Source organism: Delphinus delphis, chromosome 13 (assembly GCF_949987515.2).
Source record: "Delphinus delphis chromosome 13, mDelDel1.2, whole genome shotgun sequence".
NCBI classification, from domain to species: domain Eukaryota; kingdom Metazoa; phylum Chordata; class Mammalia; order Artiodactyla; family Delphinidae; genus Delphinus; species Delphinus delphis.
This window is the reverse complement of record NC_082695.1, coordinates 8388325-8398489: the sequence shown is the minus strand read 5'-3', so window position 1 is coordinate 8398489 and position 10165 is coordinate 8388325. Positions and strand designations below refer to the sequence as shown.

The window sequence follows — 10165 nt, the reverse complement described above, 5'->3', positions numbered from 1 at the left end:
ATGATCAACTGATTTGCAATAAGGGTGCTAAGACAATTCAATGCGGAAACAATAGTCTTTCAACAAATGGTGCTGGGACAAATGGATATCCACATGCAAAATAATGAAGTTGAATAGGAGAAAATATTTGTAAGTCATATGTCTGAGAAGGGACTTGTATTTAGAATAAAGAACTCCTACAACTCAACAATAAAAAGACAAATAACCCAATTAAAAAATGGACGAAGGATCTGAATAGACATTTTGTCAAAAAAGATACAAATGGCCAATAAATATATGAAAATTAGCCATCAGGGTAATGCTTACAAAACCACAATGAAATATTATTTCATACTTACTAAGTTGGCTATAATAAAGAAGATGGATGATAACAATATCCTTTTTTCCAGTATCCTTGGTGAGGATGTGTAGAAATTAGAACCTTCATACTTTGCTGGTAGGAATGTAAAATGGTACAGTGAAAAAGTTTTTGAAATACTTCTGCAGTTCCACAAAAAGTTAAACATAGACTTACCATATAACTCAGCAATTCTACTCCAAGGTAAATGCCCAAGAGAGCTGAAAACATGTCTATACAAAAACTTGTATATGAATGTTCATAATACTGTTATTTGTAATAACCAAAAAGTGGAAATAACCTAAGTGTTTGTCAACTTATGACTGGATAAACAAAATGTGGTATAGCCATATGATGGAGTATTATTCAGTCATAAAAAGTTAAAGAAGTAGAAAGGAAATTCTGACAAATGCTATGACATGAATGACAAGGTTATTGAGCATATTATGCTAAGTGGAACAAACCAGTCAAGAAAGGACACTGTATGATTCAACTTATATGAGGTTCCTGAGGAGTCAAATTCATAGAGACAAAATACAATGGTGGTTGCAGAGGGTGGGAGAAGGAAAATGGGGAATTCCTGTTTTATGGGAATAGACTTCAGTTTTATAAGATGAAGAGAATTCTGGAGATTGGCTGTAGAACCAATGTAGACATATTTAAAATATTGAAATGTACATTTAAAGATGGTTAAGGGAATTCCCTGGTGGTCCAGTGGTTAGGACTTGGTGCTTTTGCTGCCATGGGCCCAGGTTCAGTTCCTGGTTGGGGAACTAAGAGCCTGAAAGCTGTGTGGTGCGGCACACCCCCTCCCCCCACCAAAAAAAAAAAAAGGTTAAGATGGTAAATTTTATGTTATGTGTATTTTCCCACAATAAAAAAAAAGTAATGAAGTCTAATGATACATACTATGACATGGATGGCCTTGAAAACGTTATGCTAAGGGAAAGAAGCCAGACACAAAAGACCACATATTGTATGGTTCCATTTATATGAAGTTCCAGAATAGGCAAATCTATAGAGCTAGAAGTAGATTAGTAGTTTTCTCAGGCTGGGGGGGTCTGGGGGAAATGGGCAGTGACTGCTAATAGATACATGGTTTCTTTTCAGGGTGGTGAGATATTCCTAAAGTGAATGTAGTAATGGTTGCACAACTCTGGTAATGTACTGAAAATCACTGAATTTTTGAATGGGTGAATTGTATGGTATGTAAATTATATCTCAATAAGGCTGTTAAAAAATTAAGGTAAGAAGACTGAAAATGAATGAACTGCTTCTTTTTAAAAATTATTATTGTTAGGTTCTGTGATCTAACAATATCTAACAATATCTAGTTGATGACTGCTTTCCCTTAATGAACTGTAGGAACATAAGGCTGTGCTATGACAGAACAGGGGAGGAGTGCTATTCACAAACAGGAATACAGCTAACTCAATTGAAGAAGTGAGAAAAAATGTCTGCAGGCTTGAAAGAAAAAAAATAACCCAGCAGCAGATATTTTTAGAAGATACTTCAAAAAAAGTTGTAATAGGTCAAATACATTTCTAGAAAAACAAAGCAACTAAAAACCTTCAATACAAGGGGCTTGCAAAAGGTCTTTAAGGTTTTTCTCAAACTAAGTCCTGCATTGTTTAATCACTTTATAACCGCTTTTGATCTCTTGACAAGATAATTTGGAAGTCCAAATGTGCATTTCAACTTGCTTCTCATCATTCTGTACTTGATCATGCTCTGGGACGTTAACATAGACAATACCTGCAAAGATGTTTAAGAGTAGAATAGACTGTACCATAAAAATGACATTAAAAAGGACAATGGTCTGCCTGAAACAGGAAGGAAATCCTGTCACATGGTACAGCATGGAAGAACCTTGAGGATATTATGCTAAGTGAAGCAAGCCAGTCATAAAAAGATAAATACTATATGATTCCACTTATATGAGGATCCTAGAGTAGTCAAATTCAGAGACAGAAAGTAGAATGGTGGTTGCCAGGGGCTGGGGAAGGGGGATGGGGAGTTAGTGTTTAATGGGTATAGAGTTTCAGTTTGTTCTGGAGATCTATTGTGCAATAATGTGAATATTCTGAACCATACACTTAAAGATGGTTACGATGGTAAATTTTAGGTTATGTATTTTTCACCATAATTTAAAAAGTTTAAAAAGGACAGTGCTGAGTTACAAGCCTTAATAAAAATTTCATTTTTATTGTATTAAGGTATGACTGACATGGAAAGAATTTTCAAATTTGATAAAGAAACTTGCTGGCTTGTGTTTATCTTTACTTTTTACTCCTGCTGGAGTATAATGAAAACAGATCACTTGGTTTAATTTTGTGATTATTTTTACTTCCTGGTTCCTGCCTGATTATGCAATGCTTTTGGTTACAAATAGAAAAAAAGGAAAGTTTATGTGCTAGTCTATTATTTTTGCCTCTATTATGGCATTACATTAAAGAGGACTGGACTGAGAAATATTTCTACTTATATAAGTTTTTATACAGATTTATTTCTAAACAAAGGTCTATGAGCTGACGCTACTTTATACTTCCAAGTGTATTATTTTAACTGGTTTTACAATACACTAGCTTCCTCTTTCAACAAACCTAAAAGGTCACAGAATCTATCTTGAGTAATACACAAAATATTTCATAGATTTTTTGATTTCATCACATTAACTCTAAAATGTAACCACTGCTTGGAACTGTGACAATTTGATACAAGATAAGCCAAAAAGGACAGATGTTCATTACAATCATGTACAATGGGTCACTCTGAGAACAGCTACTAGCTATTCCATACTTATACTATGTGCGTTCCTGAGATACCGTCTCTGCTTTTAGACAATAATCATACATATGCATTTTTCCATACATATGCATTTCTGTGTGTTAAAGGCATGACAACATTCATTTTCTTGTTTTTAAAAAATAAATTTATTTATTTTATTTATTTTGACTGCGTTGGGTCTTCGTGGCTGCGCTTGGGCTTTCTCTAGTTTTGGTGAGCAGGGGCTACTCAACGCTGCAGTGCGTGTGCTTCTCATTGCGGTGGCTTCTCCCGTTGCAGAGCACGGGCTCTAGGCGTGCGGGCCTCAGCAGTTGTGGTGCACGGGCCTAGCCCCTCAGCGGCACGTGGGATCCTCCCGGACCAGGGATCGAACCTGGGTCCCCTGCATTGGCAGGCGGACTCCCAACCACTGTGCCACCAGGGAAGTCCCAATATTCATTTTCTATAAACTTTATCCTAAGCCTGATGAGTGTTCTAGTATTAGATTTATATAACATACTTTTGAATAGTGAGAATAAAGCAGTGGGTAAGATGTCAAAGTCTCCAGGACATACTAGTGATTATTTCTAATTACAGAGCTGTATTATATTTACTTTATTCTCTATCTGGTTAATCAAGATGATACTTGGGCAGTTGCTACAGTAAGCCCTACCTCAATGGTGACTGTAAGTAGCTCGGTAAAAATAATGAGAAGACAATCACTTTGGAGAGGGCTCCCAGTCATACCTACCACCTTCATACATAACCTTATTTGATCCTTTCAACAATTCTTTGAAGTTGTCAGAGAAAGAAACTGAGGTCCAAAGCAATTAAGTGATTTACTCAAGGTCACACTCTATTACGTTCATTCATTCATTATTCATTTAACTAGTATTAACTGATCAAAGTTGCTTATGTGCAAGTAGGCACAGGAAATACAACTGTGAACAGAAACCAATTCCGCATTCAGCATGGTCCAAAAGGAGAATCAGATAAGGATATGTATGATTACCATACAGGACTTGTATCTTTAAATGGCTGACCCTATATGTTAAGCATTTTACTGTTCCCCAGGTGTCTACTACACTTTCTGAAGGTTCTTACCCTGGCTCACCAATCTCATCTCCTGTTTTATGTGTGTGTGTGAGAGAACAATGATTACATATACACACATAAACATATATAATACAATATTTATATATATAATATATTCCTTTATAGACATATATTTAAAGAAAATGTGTTTGTTCTTTAAGGTATTCCTTAAAAGAATTCCTCTATCTTCCATGCCATTAAGGGATTATAGAGCTCCTTCTCCTCCACTAAGAGACCTATTGGCTCCTAGGAAATCTCATCCAGTTTGAGCCCTGGTAGTGACAGGACAGTGTCAAGGAAAGAATGCTAATGATTTTTCCACTAGCTGATCCCAAAAGCTTGGCAGAGGGGAGCTCAGTCCACTGAATGTTTATATAGCACCTTGATTAAAACAGCTCAAAGCAGTAGTCTGAGTAGCTGTATTATAACCTCATTTTGTAAACTGCGTATTTTAAATACGAAAATAAATTCCTTTACCAATAAGCTTCATTATTTGTTAAAAATAATCATGAGATAAATTTCACAGAAAGAAGACTAGAAGTAAAATTGTAAATGGTGATAATCCCTGGGTGGTGGGATTACAGGTTATTTTAATTATCTTCTGTATTCAAAATTTCTACAATTAACATTATGGACTTCTCATTTAGAAAAAAATACTTAAAAAATTAAAGAAGAGGCCATAAAAACTCAACCTTACATAATTAAAAAAATACAAATTAAAATAATTCTTTAAGTCTATCATATTGACAGAGATGTTATGAAGCTAATATACCTAGTATAGGTAAGGGGACAGTAAACTAGGCACTGTCATTCATGACTGATGGGATTACAAATTGTCACCAGTTTTTTTCAGGGTGATCTGGCAATATCTATTGATCTAAATATCTATCTAAACTTTTAAATGCACATACTTCTGAATCCAACAATTCTACTTCTAAGATTTTTTTTTCCTTGTAGATATACTTGCATAAGGGTGCAAAGATGTAAGCAGAAGGATGTTCAATAAGGAATTTGTTAATTAAACTGTTCTACAGCTATATAGTGGAATATTCTGCAACTATTAAGAGTAGGAGAGGGGCTTCCCTGGTGGCGCAGTGGTTGAGAGTCCGCCTGCCGATGCAGGGGACACGGGTTCGTGCCCCAGTCCGGGAAGATCCCACATGCCGCGGAGCGGCTGGGCCCGTGAGCCATGGCTGCTGAGCCTGCGCGTCCAGAGGAGCCTGTGCTCTGCAACGGGAGAGGCCACAACAGTGAGAGGCCCGCATACCACAAAAAAAAAAAAAAAAAAAGAGTAGGATAGCTCTATATGTACATATGATTATAATTTACTGTTTAGTGCAAAAAGCAAGTTTCAGAATAGTGACTATAACCCTTTCTGTATACAATTTTAAAAGGCTGTAAATACATATATGTGCCTGTGTATGCAATTAAAATGTCTGGAAGAATATTCTAAAACCTAACTGTGGACATACCTCTGAGAAGTGAGAATTTCTGAGACAGGTGAGGGTTTATTTTTTTAAACTACTATTCTTTGATATTATCTGAATTTTGTTACACTGATCTTGTATTTTTATCTTTAACAGCTTTATTGGGACATAATTCACATAGCATAAAATTCACCAATTTAAAGTGATTTAAATGTACGCACACATTCACTATTTTTTAGTATATTCACAGAGTTGTACAATCATCACCACGGTGTGTATTTTTTTTAATGCAAAATATTTTGAAAAATGCTCTAAAAGTAAACTTACTAGTGGCAAGAGAATGTGTGTCTGAGATACGAAAAAAAAGTTTTGAAGAGTAAGGGAATGATACACATAAACAAGGAGGAAAAAAATGATGGAGAGGGTCAGAGATAAAAATAAAGATGTTAAATTGAGTTTTAACTAGGAACATATTAGATCTGCCTTCATTAAATCAACACATCTGGATTCTGTACCAACAACATCAAGGTAAGATATTTAGGCATGATAAGAAAAAGAAAACAAAGAAAACTTTGATTTGATTGTACTGCAAATATTTGGACCAGATTCTATATAAATCTACAGATAGCTGGATATGAATTTAGTTTAGAAAAATATATTGATTTTGTAGTTGCTAGAAATCTCTCCTGTCTTAGGAAGTTAACAGAGAGATACTACTTCTTAAGCAACGAATACTTACGGAACATCAACAATGCTCTGATTTGCTTAAGAATACCTGAGATGTCTGTAGCCTTATTATGATTTTAGGCAGCCTCTCTGCTAATGGATGGGGCTGTGTTCCTGTCTTGCTAGTTGTTTGGCATAGGGTGTCCAGCACTGTACCTTGCTGGTTGTTGAGTGAAGCCGGGTCTTGGTGTTGAGATGGAGATCTCTGGGAGATTTTCGCCGTTTGATGTTACGTGGAGCTGGGAGGTCTCTTGTGGGAATAAAGACACAGACCTACTAGAGCATGGACTTGAGGATATGGGGAGGGGGAAGGGTAAGCTGTGACAAAGTGAGAGAGTGGCATGGACATATATACACTACCAAACGTAAAACAGATAGCTAGTGGGAAGCAGCCGCATAGCACAGGGAGATCAGCTAGGTGGTTTGTGACCACCTAGAGGGGTGGGATAGGAAGGGTGGGAGGGAGACGCAAAAGGGAGGAGATATGGGGATATATGTATATGTATAGCTGATTCACTTTGTTATAAGGCAGAAACTAACACACCATTGTAAAGCAATTATACTCCAATAAAGATGCTAAAAAAAAAAAAAAAAAAGAATACCTGAGAATAAGGAGAGCTGGGTAGAGAGAAAAGGGCTCCTGAAACATACCGACAAACTTAATAAGCACAAACCATGTAGGAATATTCTGACTCTTTGGCTCAAAGTTTTGTATATGTTTTTAGAAGAAGGATGAGAAAACATACATTTGAAAGATAATATTTTATGAAAACATTCAGCAAAACTCACATTTAATCTCTGTTATTACTTAAAATTACCTTTTCTCTGAGACTTTTCCCTCATTAAAATCTTGCTTGAGCACTACAGATCTTAGGAATACTTTGTAAAATATCACCTTATTTCCTTTTTTTGTATCTTTAAAAAGCACAGTTCAAAAGTTGTGCAATTGGAGGAATCTCTGGCACCAGGAAAAGCAAACTTCACTGATCATCCTATAAAATCAATTAGCTTGGGTACTACGAGCTCTTATATACTTAATTAGGGCCCTGTGGTGACTATAGCAATTGATCTGGTTCAACATCAATAAAATAATGGAAATAGGGGCTTCCCTGGTGGCACGGTTGAGAGTCCGCCTGCCGATGCAGGGGACACGGGTTCGTGCCCCGGTCTGGGAGGATCCCACGTGCCACGGAGCAGCTGGGCCCGTGAGCCATGGCTGCTGAGCCTGCGCGTCCGGAGCCTGTGCTCCGCAACGGGAGAGGCCACAGCAGTGAAAGGCCAGTGTACCGCAAAAAAAAAAAAAAAATAAATAAATAAAATAAATAATAATAATAATAATGGAAATGTACACAGGATAGCCACACTCATGCAAAACCTGTTTTTATAAAGAAGTAAATATCAGATTAAAAATATAAGTCACCACTTTTGAATTAGGAAACTGCAAAGTAATGCTGGTGCAAAAAAATTTTATTTATTTTTTTAAGGCCATGCTGCACAGTGGCTTGCAGGATCTTGCTTAAGTGGTAATAGTTGCAAAAATCACTCACCATGTGGCTAACAGTTGACATAATACTTGATTCAAAATCAAGCAACAAGGAATCCTCGAGAACAAGCTATCCTTTGAAGTATTATAATATGTTGTGTTTCCCTATTTCTACATGTGCATGTAAGCATGTGCACGTGTGTTAACACAACATTTTATTGGTAATTAATGAATTGTGCATGCTGGAGACTATTGCTAACAACATAATCATCTCTATAAATGCTCTGATTGACTGTAACATCTTAGGAAACCATATGAAAATAGAAAACGTTCCTATCCCCAGTAATATGCCATGTAGGACAATGATCAGTTGTTATTATTTGCTTAAAAGTAAAATTGCTTTATCAGAAAGCTTACCTAAGTCTTGTCCTGTGACTGTGACAACAAATTAAAAATGGAACTGCTTAAACCTCCAAAATATGCAAAACGGTAACTGAAAGAATATCGCTTTAATGACAGTTAAAACCATCCATCTCCATGGGCTAAATGTAGATACATTTGGAAGCTAACCTTGGCTTTCAGGCTTGAGGCTAGACTAGTAGGACTTCTATTGTCATCTGGACAGGTGGCAATAACCTTAGACGGGGATGTCAGAGCCTCCAAAGTCTTCTTTTAGATCTTACATCAAGCTACAATGAACCCTGGCTTCCGAACAAATTCTGAATGCCAAAAAGCAAAGGTGAAGGGTTAACTGCTCGTTATTTTTTATTTATTTGATGCTAAAATATTTTAAAAAGCAAGGACAGCTCAATTTAGATTTATAAAAAGGCACTCTGATGAAAAGCAAATGTGTTCCTGTATTTTGAAGTAGATGGTTAGAAAGCTAATATAGAGCTTGTGGTCTAAATATATCATTCTTTTAGAGGCAGAACATATTGCTGGGGAAAAAAATTCTCTATCATAGGACTTATGGCATATAGTAACTAAAATGTTTTTTCCATTTGTTGAATTTTCAATGTTGGAGAATATTATTCACTAGACCCAGAGAGAAGTCCTAAATTGGAAAAGCAGCTGAGTCCAAGGTCATCTCTCTTGTTTCCAAATATATCTTGAAACAAATGCAAGAAGGGCACTTTGCTGAGTGTTATCTGGACATATATAGTTTCAATCAAATTCTTCAAGAAGTGTCAGAATAAAAGTTGAACATTTGTTTGACACTGCCAAGTCACTAGCAAGTGGGTCTCTTCAAGGGCTGAGGCTCTCCTCAGCGACTTGTCAATTATTACAACATAAAAGAGTTCTTTTTCCTACTCTCAAGAAAAAGAAATCAAGCACTGTTAAACACCAGCTCTGAATTTTTTTCTCACATTTTTAGATATACAGGAAATCATATAAACTTATAAAAATGTCTCCCAACAAAAATATAACTTTAAAATATTTTGTGGGCTTCTCTGGTGGTGCAGTGGTTGAGAGTCTGCCTGCCAATGCAAGGGACACGGGTTCGTGCCCCAGTCCGGGAAGATCCCACATGCCGTGGAGCAGCTGGGCCCGTGAGCCATGGCCGCCGAGCCTGTGCGTCCGGAACCTGTGCTCTGCAATGGGAGAGGCCACAACAGTGAGAGGCCCGTGTACCGCATAAAAAAAAAAAAAAAAATTTGTTTCTCACCTAAACTCCTTTGAATTAGCAAATCTTTTCCATATATCTGAAAATGTGACATGAAGCAAAAACGTGATTGTATAGATGAGATGATAGAGTTGTAAACTGAATCAAAGAATAAAATGTTGAATTTCTGAGTTAGTGTAAAAAATATTCCTCCAAAGACAATGAAACAAATAACTGGCTTATTGCCTATACTGCTCTCCTTTGTCATAAAAACCAAATCAAACGTAGTCCATGATAGTAGTCTCTCTTGGAGATGATTAATTTGTGATTCTCTACAATGTATGAATCTCTCATTTCATCAAGGGTTCAAAAGGAAGCAGGGATATTAAGAACAATGCCAACAAGTGTACCAACTCAAAACCTTCAGCAATTTGGTTTCCAACTCCGTTTCCAGCTTCAACTCTCTTACTCTCTCCAGCCTTGTCTGGCTTGTACCTCAGGGCATCCCTTTCTTGGGGCTTCCTCTTCCCCATGGAGCTCTTGTTCCCTCCCTAAGCCAAATTCTACCCATGCTTCCAGAATGGTTGAAACTTGTACTATCTCCTTCTCTAGCGTGCCTAGACTGCTCCAGCCCACAGTGTTTTTTTTTTTCCTTTGAATTCCCATAGGACTATTAACTCTTGATCCCATTCCAAAAAGTTAAATTGAAACTTTTAGAGACCCTAAAC

General features: G+C 36.8%; 1 non-coding gene across 1 annotated transcript; it reads left to right on the top strand.

Moving 5' to 3' along the window:
* The first annotated feature begins 1037 nt into the window (after positions 1–1037).
* Positions 1038–1110, top strand: TRNAK-UUU (transfer RNA lysine (anticodon UUU)). Its single transcript has one exon. It is a non-coding gene; the product is annotated as a tRNA-Lys (tRNA).
* The last annotated feature ends 9055 nt before the right edge of the window (positions 1111–10165 follow it).